Source organism: Castor canadensis, chromosome 15 (assembly GCF_047511655.1).
Source record: "Castor canadensis chromosome 15, mCasCan1.hap1v2, whole genome shotgun sequence".
Taxonomy (NCBI): domain Eukaryota; kingdom Metazoa; phylum Chordata; class Mammalia; order Rodentia; family Castoridae; genus Castor; species Castor canadensis.
The window spans coordinates 30,421,358-30,433,412 of NC_133400.1; positions in this window are offsets into that span (position 1 = coordinate 30,421,358).

Consider the following 12,055-nt stretch of genomic DNA (forward strand, 5'->3'; position numbering starts at 1 on the left):
ACTAAGCTAGGCAACCTGTGGCCTCATGAGACTCATTCTCCTGGGAGGGGATGACAACAAAAAAAGAAAAAGCACATAGACTACAATGCATTGAGGACCTCTCCTAGGCCCCACCTCCCAACAGCACCACCCTGGGGATCACATCTTTGATCACAATGCGTCATATATCTGTGCAGGGTGTGTGTGTGTGTGTGTGTGTTTATGTACGTGGGTATATTTGTCTATTTTTTCTCTTTGTGGTGGTGATGGTGGACAACTAAAAACCTCTGGTAATCACAAGGTCTAGACATTTAAACATGCTCCACTGTCATGAAAGACACTTTTTTATATTTTTATTAGCATATAATAGTTGTACAAAGGAGTTTTATTGTGCTATTTCCATACATTCATACATGTACTGGGGTCATATTCACCCCTCTATCCTTCCCCTTTTTTCCTCCTCCCCCTTCTTAGGGCAATTTCAATAGGTTTCATTGTTCTATTTTCAACATGGGTATAAAGTGTTTTAACCATGTTCACCTTCCCTCTTCATCCTCTAGTTTTGCCCTCCCCACTCCCCCACCCTGCTGGTACCCACCCCCAACTGAACCTGTTTTACATTCTTGCCATTCATTTTTAAGGACTAGATTCTGCATATGAGCCAGAAGATATGATATTTGTCTTTCTCAGTCTGGCTTATTTCATTCAATGTTATGCTTTCCAGTTCTATCCAGTTTCTTGCAAGCAACATAATTTCATTCTTCTATACTGATGACTAGTACTCCATTGTGTATATATACCATATTTTCTTTATCCACTCACCAGTTGATGGGCACCTATGCTGATTCCATATTTTGGCTATTATAAGTAGTGCTGCAATAAACATAGGTGTGTAGGTATCTAAACAGTGTGTTGACTTGCATTCCTTTGGATATATGCCCAGGAAAGGTATAGCAGGATCATATGATAGTTCTATTTTTAGTTTTTTAAGGAACTTCCATGTTATTTTGTATAGTGGATGCACTAATTTACATTCCCACCAACAGTATATAAGGATCTCTTTTCCCAGAATCCTTACCAGCACTTTGAAGGAAAGATTTAATAGTTATTAACGTTAAACCTATCCCCAGAATAATGATGGCTTCACACTCACCTCTCTCCTCCTGGCCCAATGCTCCCTTCTGTTCATTCTCCCTCCCTTGTACTATGTAGAGGAAAATCAAATTCCAAGAACCAGGATTTTGGTGGTTCCAGTGTTATCTACCGTTGTATAAGGAATGATTACAAATAGCAACATCAAACATCACACATTTATTTTCTCGGTTTCTGTGGGTCAGAAATCTGGGCCCAGCGTGATTGTATCTGTTGTTTCAAGATCTCTGACAAGACTGCAGTCCAGTTGCTGGCTAGGATGGGGCTTATCTGAGAGCTTGACTGGTGAGAGACTCACCTTAAAGATCCTGTGGTTGTGGACAAATTCAGTTCCTAGAGGGCTGGCTCTCAGTCTGTTTTCTGTGGCTATAACTGGACATCTGAGAGCAGATTTGTAAGGAAAAGAGGTTGATTTGGCTCATGGTTCTGGAGGCTAGGATGTGTAAGAACACAGTGCCAGCATCTGTCTGGCTCCTGGTGAAGAGCTGGTGCTGAAGCATTCATGGCATTGCTGAGCTTCCCGTGGTGAGATGGAGCAGCACACCAGCTTGCTCTTCTTATGAAGGCACCAATGCCTTCATGGGACCCCACCCTAATCACCCTTGTAATCCTAATTGCTCCACAAGGCCCTTTCATGCATCAACACATGAGTTTGGGTATTAGGTTTCCAACACATGACTCTTGGGGAAACCATTGAGCACTGTCATCCAGGGACACCTACATTTTTTTTTTCTTTTGCACATGAGCTTCTCTGACCTAGTCTTGCTTCATCAAAATTCTCACAAGCCAAGAAGGCAAGAGAGGGAATTCTCTGGCAAGACTGAAGTCATGATCTTATGTGACTCAGAGAAGACACAGCTCATTGCCTTGCCATATTGCATTGGTTAGAAGCAAGGCAAAATATCCCCCCACACTTCGTGGTAAAAGGGGATTACACCAAGGTGTGAATACCTGGAGGTGGGCATCACCAAAGGCAAAATTGGAGGCCGCCTGACAGACCATCACTGGGAGGTAGCCCACCTCACTTTCTGGTTCACAAGGCCTTAGTGTCCCTGGGCACTGCTATACTGTGAATAGCTGTCTGGTGTGGGTGGTTCAGAAGGAGAAAAGAGAATTGGGGAAGTCCAGTGCATGCTTCATCTGCTCCTGACCTTCCTTCCATCTATCTCTCCTCCTCGTGCATGCTTTGCACTTTCCTCTGTTGCCTTGGTTGGGCCTTCAGCTTGGAATGAGATCTTTCTCCCCACTTACCACACGACCCAACTCACCCTTCAGAACCCAGGAAGTGTTTCTGGTGCCCTGGCAGAAACAGGGCAGCTGTGCTTCTACTATGTTGGCCATACCTCTCTCATGACACCTAGCTCCATCAGCCTCCTTTTGTAACTATTTGTGCATGTATTAGTTGTATCTTTTCTAATATAAGTGACAGTAATCAGCTTAAGAAAATAAGGTACATTATTGGCCTATAAAATAGGAAAGACTGGAAGAAGATTGACTCAGGCACAAATGGATTCAGAGACTCAAACAGGGACACCAGGGTCTTGTCTCCACCCTTCAGCTCCACTGTCCTCTCTGAGGCTTTCTCACAAGGGCAGCAACATGCTTTGTGTGGTTCCAGAACTCAGCCAACTAAAGCCAACTCCACTGGCAAGATGGACTGTCTCTTTGTCCTCAACCAAAAGGCTCTTGATTGTGGCTCATGGTTCCAACTGGATCTTGTGTCCAACCCTGAACCAATCAGGATGACCAGGTCACGTGGAGCAAGTCAAGGCGAGGCTGCTTTCCCCAGGGGATATCCAGAAGGCTGTTACCAGAAACAGCAGAAACAGATTCTCAGCTGTGTGGACACTTGCATGGTGGCCAGGGTTATTTCCCTGACAGATTGGGAGGCCCTGGAGGGCAGGAACTGTGGACTCAGCACCTGGCCCAGGGCCTAGCCATGGCACGTACTCAGTCCATATTTGTGGAATGAATGGTTGAGTGGAAGACTGAATGAAATCAAACAAGAGTTTGCAAACATTTTCCATAAAAGGCTAGAGAACAAATACATTTCCTTTTGCCTGGTCTGTCTTTGTAGCAGAAAACAGCCACAGGTGATGCCAATCAGAAGCGATGTTCTAATAAAGCTTTATGAATACTGACATTTGAATTTCCTACATAGTTCCTGAATCATAAAATAAACCACACCCACTGGGCAGCACAAAAAATGCAGTGGATTGACGAACAGGACCGCATCAAATTAAAAAGCTTCTGCTCAGTGAAAGAAACAATTATCAGAATGAAGAGATGGTCCACAGAATGGGAGAAAATCCTCTGATAAAGGATTAATGTCCAGAATATACAAAGAGCTCCAAAAATTAAACATCAAAAGAATAAACAATTCAATTAATAAATAGGCAAATGAATGGAACAGACTGTTTTCAAAAGAAGCATAAATGGCCAATAAATGCATGAAGAAATGTTCAACAGCCTTAGCCCTAACGGAGCCACAAATCAAAACTACACTAAGATTCCATCAAACCCCAAAACTACCAACAGTCACCCTCCCCGTGGTGAGGATGTAGGGGAAAAAATGCCCTAGAAACATTTGGTGTAAATGCAAATTAGTGCAGCTGCTATGGAAAATGGTATGGAAGTTCCTCAACTCAAGCAGTAGATCGCCTGCCTAGCAAGTATGCAAAGTCCTGAGTTCAAACCCTAGTAACGCCAAAAAAAAAAAAAAGGAAGGAAGGAAGAAAGATAGGAAGAAAAGAAGGAAGGCGAAAAGAAAAGAGAAAAGGAAAAGAAAAGAAAAAGAAACTAAAAATAGAGCTCCTTATGAGCCTGCTGTACCACTTGGCATGAAGAGGTGTAAATCAGTGTGCAGTGAGACACCTGCACACCCATGTGGACGGCAGCACTGTTCACAATAGCCAAGTTATGGAACCAGCCGAGGGGCTTATCAATGAAGAAAATGTGGTATGCATACACAATAGAGTATTATTCAGTCATAAAGAATGAAATTATGTCATTTGCAGGAAAATGGATGAAACCGGAGAACATCATATTAAGTGAAATATGCCAAACTAAGAAAAAGATCACATGTTCTCTCTATGTGAATACAGTTCTTAAAAAAATGAATAACAGGAGTAAAAGGAAGACTGGGAGTGGGAACCAGCAGGGGAGAGGGATGAAAAGAAAGAGCAAAAAGAGGGTGAATATGACCAAAGTTGTTTTAAAAGGGGGTGAGGGATAAGAAAGAATAATAGAGGGGTTGATTTTGATCAAAGTACATTATATGCATGCATAGAAATGTCACAATGAAACCCCTTTGTGCAATTAGTATCCGCTAACCAAAAGAATCAAAACCCAAACCAAAACAAAAGGAAAAAAATCCCCATGGAGCTTGCAAGTGACCAGTAGGCCGGTCAGCAGACTGAAAAATAACCCATCCCGCCGTCGCAATCCTTCAGTTTCACACCCTGCCGATCCACTTTGTGTGGGGCGCATTGTTGTGCCATAAACACGTGAAAAGGTAACATTTAATTTAGGTCTTGCATTTGGAGCTTTCCCCAAGCCTTCATCAGGCTGTATTTAAATTTCTGCGTTCCACACCGGTGCCTCTAAAATTGTTAAACTGCAGCTTTATTAAACCTCACCCGTTCCAGCCAAGCTTGACAAGCGACGCTGAGCGTTTCCTCTGAGAGCCGGGTGGATTTGCACGCACCTCCTGCAGCTCCGGGAAGCCAAGACTGTCCCAGCTCCAAGCCCTTTGTGGAGGCGCCCAGCGCCCAGCATTTGTGCTTCTAATCAACTCCCTCTAAGCAGGTGAGCATTTATCTCAGTCAGTTACCCCTTATAATTACTGTATTGAACCTAGTTGTCTATAAAATGAATGGTTTGTTCAGACACTTTACCCAAGGAGTTCATTAGGGGTTAAACAAAATGCAATCCCATTTGCAAAGAGTATAATAAATTGTTTCATCTGTGAATTTAGCTGTTCTCCCTAATGCAGACATGGGTGTTACAGTGCCTTTCCCTTGATAGGGTTACGGGTTAATGAAATGCCTTTTCTGTTGCTTATTTTCCTCTCTTCTGTGCTGAGTGATAAGTAGCTAACCAACGAAGCTTGTAATTACAATCTTACAGAAACCGGGCCGATCTGTATATAAATCTCACCATCCAATTACAAGATGTAATAATTTTGCACTCAAGCTGGTAATGAGGTCTAATACTTGTGCATGCGATAATCCCCTCTGGATGCTGGCTTGATCAGATGTTGGCTTTGTAATTAGACGGGCAGAAAATCATTATTTCATGTTCAGGAAAAAATTAGGTTGGTGGGAAGTTAATTTTCTCACAGCTCTCTGAAGCGTAGACAAGAATTTAATGATTTAATCATGATTGTTAGCTCTTTTGCAATCAATTTGTAATGATTGTGTAGCAACTCTCTTCAAGGGAAGCTGCTTTGGAGAGGAGTGTGCACATGGCCATCCAGAGGGGCTGGCCTTTGAGGGACACGTGACTTGGAGCCCATTAAAGCCATCTTCATCTTGACTTGGAGAGCAGCCGCCTTTCCTTCCGGTCTGCAGAGGCTACCCTCATCCCAGGCTGATCAGGGATCCTGAGATAGGCTTCTTAGCTGACTAAGACACAAAAATGCTTTTCTTGGTGTCTCACAGTGTGATTCTCAGTCTATAAACACAAGCATGCAAGAAATAGTATATTCTTTCCTTTTCACTTGATTAGTTCTAACTCTGAGACATGAGTGACATCCATGATCTAGAGCTCTCACCCCACCTCCAGAGCAGGGCTTGTCATTTAGGTCCTTGTACAGCTCCGGGGCCCCTCCTGTCTCAGCCTGTGTGGTCCCTCCGGCTGTAAGGCCATGCATGAAAAGCAAGATCCTTTGCAGGTGCTAAGAGCACAGGTACAGGGACCTACCTTGTGTCCTGGTCCTGTGGACTATTACCTATCAGTAGGGGACCAGGCACAAGAGCTTGCCAACAGCAGCCTTCATGGACCCCTTCCTCTGCCTCACACCAGCTTGCCACTCACCAAGTGAAGGCACCTCTGAGCACCTCAGCCCCTCCTAGCACCCCGATTCCAGCTGCTCAATGACTTCACCTTTTCCAAAAAGATGGGGTGAGCTTGAAACTTCAGGCGCCATTTGTGTGCAGCCCTGTTAAAACTCCTGAGGCCAAGAATTATAAAGCCCGCCTACCTGCTTGAAGGAAGAATAACCTAATTAATATTTCAATAAATTATCCTCCCATATTGACTCGGACTTCCTCCTGTGTGTTCGCTCAATGATTTATTTTCTGAGGACCACAAACACATTTCTCCTTCTAACATTGGATACTGTGATTGCCTGTTTGTTCATCCAGATCAATTCCTGGAGTTTTTATTAAGCTCCAGCCAGATGCTCACGTCTGAGCAGAGACTATTCTGCGTCTTGGAGGATGAGGCGGGGAGGAGGCGATGACAAACAGTGTGCACACATTGAATTTAATCCACTCTGTCATTAGTGAAAAGCTTCATTATTTTATGTACTGACAAAGCAAAAATTCATTGCCCACTAAAGTATACATATTGCTTCTTTAATCATTTAGAATTTTTATTTCCTACTTACTTACTGGGATCTTACTTTTATACTTCTATGACCACAGATTTTTATCATAGATCACCTTTTGCATGCCTAAAAATGAAAATATAAGTGAAATAAACTGGCAAAGGTATTCTTGAATGTTTGGTATTCTTTATGTCACACCCCAGCTCTTTTGCTTTACTTTGTTTTTCAGATAGGGTTTCTAGCTTTTGTCAGGGTTAGATTGGGACCATGATCCTCCTACGTCCACCTCCTGAGTAGCTGGAATCACAGGTATGTGCTACATCACCTGGCTGCTGTCTTCTTCTTCTGTTGGTGGTACTAGGGTTTGAACTCAGGGCCTCACACCTGCTAGGCAGGCACTCTACCACTTGAGCCACTCTACCAGCCCTGTCTTTTCTTAAAAGAATGCTCTGAGATGTTCTTCTCAGCCACGACACCCTCCTGCAGACTTTGATGCCTGTGTACAGGAAGCACCACATTCAGGACCGATAGGGTACTGATTGTTTCTGGCCAACACTGATGCCAACTTCAACTATCCTAAAACATTTTTCAGAACTGCTCTTATCCAAACCGATGAAATATGATTAGTGTGTGGTCTTAGATCCAAGCCCAGTGTTTCATCCACGGCAGGCAGAGTGGAGATGGAGAGGCCTTGCAGCTGGTGTGGGTGCAAGGAGAGGAGGAAGCTCAGGCCAAAGGCTGCCATTCTCAGTGAAGTAGGAGGGGAGGCACAGCTGGGTGGGTGGTATCAAGCCCTGAGTTCCAGATGCTGAGAGCCCCTCTCAGCCAGGAAGATGGCAAGAGCCTTGAAGATCCTGTCTAGTGCCAGCAAGGCCAGAAGTGCGGGAGGAAACACGGTAGAGGCTGACAGGCACCTGGTGCTCAGGGCAAGCAAGGCAAGTGACAACGAAGGCCAGTGGCTCAGGAGAGAAGGCAATGTCAGAATGCTTGCCTGAAATTTCCACCCCAGGTGGGTGGCTTTCCTGACCACATCCTCCTCATCCCCACTCCTGGTCCCCACCTGTGCCCCTTCATATCATCTCTGTCTTCAAGTACTGCCACGGTGCCCAAGGCACTACTAGGGAGAAACTTGGCAAGAATCATGGCTGTCTGTTAAAAATGCAGCTTCTTTGAGGGGCTTTTCAACTTGTACAGCACTGTCTCCCATTCTCAGTACCCAATTTTTCTGCCATTGTCTCTTATTTCCTTGTCTTTGTGGTTTCCCTTCTACCGGAGACCTTGCACATGCCAAGACATCCTTCTGTCAGGACATCTCTTTCCCTGTGCATCCTCAGATTTGGGCTCAAGCATCTTCTCCCCAGGAAAAATTTTCTGTAACCTGAGCGGATCACTCCTTCCACTTAGGAGTTTTTCCTGCACCCACCACCCTCCCGCGCAGTCTTGTCAAAGTTGCAATTTTGATTTCTTCTGGGATTACCTGACAATATCTGCAGACCCCACTGGAGTGTGAGCCCTGAAAGAGAAGGGCTGTGTCTGCTTTGCTTCATAGACCTTGCGCAGGGGGTGCATATGATTAAGCACTCTCTCTCCTTTACCTTCATCTAGACATGAACCTCAATGAATGAATGAATGGATCCCTTACAAACGAGTGGTTGTAGCACAGGTGATGAGTGTAAGAGGTGGTTCTGGGTATAGGAGGAAGTAATACCAGCCTTTTCTGTGGGTAGGGAGCTCCTCCAACTCTAAGCAAGTGTGGATCTTGAATTTCACATATGTTGCTTTCAATGAACCACAGACCACCTTAGTGAGCGCCTCTGGAAGCTGGGTTTAACTTGTGGAGGAATCAGCCCACTGAATCTGCATCACTTTATGTTCTGAACAATGCACAAGTGTTCCTATTTCTCCATATTATCACCAACTCCTGTCACTCTCTGTTCTGTTCTGCTTTTAGAGAATAGCCATCCTAATGATGGCAACCTAATTCTTATACTTGGACTAGCAAGTCCCATCTCCAGTCCATGGAGGCAAGAACTTAACATTCTTAATGCCCAAATAATGCTTAAGCATCCTCTATAGTCAAACACTACACAGATGGCTTTGGAGGCAGGGCAAGGGGGTGATGAAGAGATGGCCCAAGTACCTGGGTTCCCACCTCCTAGCATGCCAGTCATTCCCCCTAAGCCCCATCCACAGTTATAGGGTCTGTGTGGGAGGATCTCTGTGAGGATTGACCTTTTGATGAATGTAGTGGGGTTAATACAGTGACTGGTGAGTTCTTCTCCTTATTCCATAATATTCGTATTTGCTCTATAGGAAAGGCAGAGCAAGCCACATGTCCTCCACACCACAGGAATTAACAGGACCCTTGAGTGTCAGTTCCCTCCCAAGTCCCTTCCTGTCCTTTCTGGTTCCATTTAGTCTGGGGGGACTATCCCAACTGTTTCCAGAAATTTCTCTGGGTGATGGGAGCTCAGATTTCTTCTTTGCACTTTTTTTTTTCTGTTTTGCAAGCTTTGAAGAGCTTCTTTAATAATCATAGTTAAAAACTATAACAATAATAATTTAAATTATACAGACTTATATTTACAGATAATAGCTATTTTATCTCCTACTCTCCTTTAAAATCTACATAAAACAACCACGATTAAGTAAACATAGTAATAAACTTTAATTTCAGTGTCCTTGCCTCTCTTCTCTCACAGTTGGAACAAAACATAACAGGTGGAGGCCGACATCCTCATCAGACTCAGGCAGGACCTGCTTTCTGGAAAATAAGATTCACCCTCCCAGGAGCTTTTGGTCTTGATTAGTGAGTCCAAAGATGAGGATGGGGCATCCAAAGAGAAATGAGGCATCCAGAGACCCACTGCTGTGTGGGTCTGCTTCAGTCCACAGAACAGAAGGGGAGAAACCAGAGGAAAGGTGGGGATTTTTGTCTGACATCGTCTCCTCACCGTCAGATCATGGAGGGGAAATGAAGTGAAGCATGAGTTAGAGTGACCCTCAGCTCTATGCACAGTGCCTGGGACAGAGTGACACCAGCTTCTCCAGCATGGACAACTGAGGAGCCACCTGCGCTCGTATGTAGGAAATAGATTTGTTGAGAAAGTGCCTGAGACCACAACTCGAATAAACTGTGTGTCTCTCCAACATACTCTCTGTCTCCTCTCCATGCTGCTCACAGAGTCCCAGCCAGCAACTGTCCCCAGGAAAGAGGAATAGTCAGAGAAGAGTCAGCATGGGCTCAGGCATTCACCCTGAGAAACAAACTGGGGAGTGGAAGAAATGCCAGTGAGAGCAGCTGTGAACCTGTGCAATGAAGGAGTTTCTCCACATAGCAAAGGGAGAATGGACAAACAGTGTCCATAGATTCAAAAAAAAGATAGACCATAGGTGAGAGCAGCTGTGAACCTGTGCAATGAAGGAGTTTCTCCACATAGCAAAGGGAGAATGGACAAACAGTGTCCATAGATTCAAAAAAAAGATAGACCATAGGGTTTTTCTCCAAAAAGAACCAGGGAACCAATGAAAAGCAAGCTAACAAGGCTAACAAAGGAGAAAGCAGAAGCTTTACAGAGTCCAGTTTTGCATCAGAAGCAGCAACGACCACTGAGTATGGTGATTCAGGCCTATGATTCCAGCACTTGGACTGAGGCAGGAGGATTGTGAGTTCAAGGCCAGTCTGGGTTACATAGATTCAGCTAGGGACATAGCAAAGATATTAGAGAAAATCATAAAAGTGTAAGAGAAAAGAGAAGAGAAAACAAAATATAACTATAAAATGAGAGGAGCTGATAGACAAGAAAGGCAAAGGAGGTCAAACACATGCACAAATGGTAAACTTGAATAAAACCAAATAGAGCATAAATAAATGCTCAAGAAAACAGTAGTGAGATAAGGAACTGAATGTTGAGTGGGAACAGGAAAATTATATAGATTTGAGACCTATCTTGCTAACATTCTTAAATTTCTAAGAAAAAAAAAGATTCATAGGGGCACTTGATGTGCAGGGCACTGGGGAAGAAAGTCAAGTTCATGGGCTGGCCTCACACTTTTCCACAGCAACTTGCCCTTCCTAGGATGATGGACAATGGTCTGGATGAGAAAAACTCGGACACTAAAACTTACACCTAGCCATTGTGCCCTTGACCTATGGAAGCTGCACGTATGCTCAAGGGTGTAAGAGGTTAAGTTATGTGGGACCTATGGATCCTTTCAGAAAAAACAAAGTGAAAGAAACACTTGATGAAATCCAGCCATCCAAGTAAGGAAGCCGGAAATGAGAAGTTGTAATGCCAGACTGATGGGGTCTTTACCCCATTCCAATAGGTAACTAATTCTAAAGAATCTTTGAATTATGGGTACAGAAGAGAGTATATGTTACTAACTGGAAGTCTAAAAATAATAATAAGAGTAAAAAAAAGAGTGGTGTGTTCATTTCTGAGGGGCACCGGAAGGAAATTCCACAGCCTGGGTGTCTGTCTTACAGAATAGGAACCTGCTGTCTCACAGCCCTGGAGGCTGGTGCTCTGTGACCCAGCTGGCTTGTGTCCTCTGAAGACCTGTGGTAGCTTGCTGGTCATCTTTGCTGGCCCCCAGTCTCTGCCTTTGTGCTCACCCAGGGCTCTTCATTTGCACCTGCCTGTGTCCACATGTCCCTCTCTGTAAGTTCCCAGTCATCCTGTCTTTAGGGTCCACCCTATGACCTCATGTTAACTTAATCACCTCTCTCCAAATAAGGTCACATCCTGACATATGAGGGGATAAGACTTCAACCTGAGAATTTTGAGGAGTTATAATTCAACCCATGACAAGTGGGTGGGGAGAGCTCACAGAAGGTAAGTGTACAGAAGGTTAATAGGAAACATGGGAAGTTGAAGTCTGCTGCTTCAAAAATAAAATGACCCCAAGCTTTTAATATTTGGCAACATCTGGAAACACTTTTGATTGTCGAGAAGTAGAAGAGGTGGGCACTACTGGCATCCAGCTGGTAGAGACCAGGGCTGCTGTAAACGGCTTACAATGCACGGGACGGATCCTCCCCTCCTCAACAAAGAGTTATGCTGCCCAAAAGTCTGCAGAGCCCAGTGTGAATCATCCTTTGCCAGTGCAGTGGACATCAGGTGTGATAAGGGGCAGACTTGCAATTCTGCCCTAAGACTGCCCAGGATTCATTTGCAAGTGGCATTGGTGGCAATGTTGTGTCTCTCCTTGGTTTTTATTTTAAAAAGCATACTGAAAGCCAGGCATGGTGGCACATACCTGTGAGCCCAGAATGAAGCAGGAGAACCAGAAGTTTGAGGTCCACCTAATGTACATAGTGAGTTCCAGGCCAACCTGGGCTGCAAAGCAACACCCTGCCTAAAAAGAAAA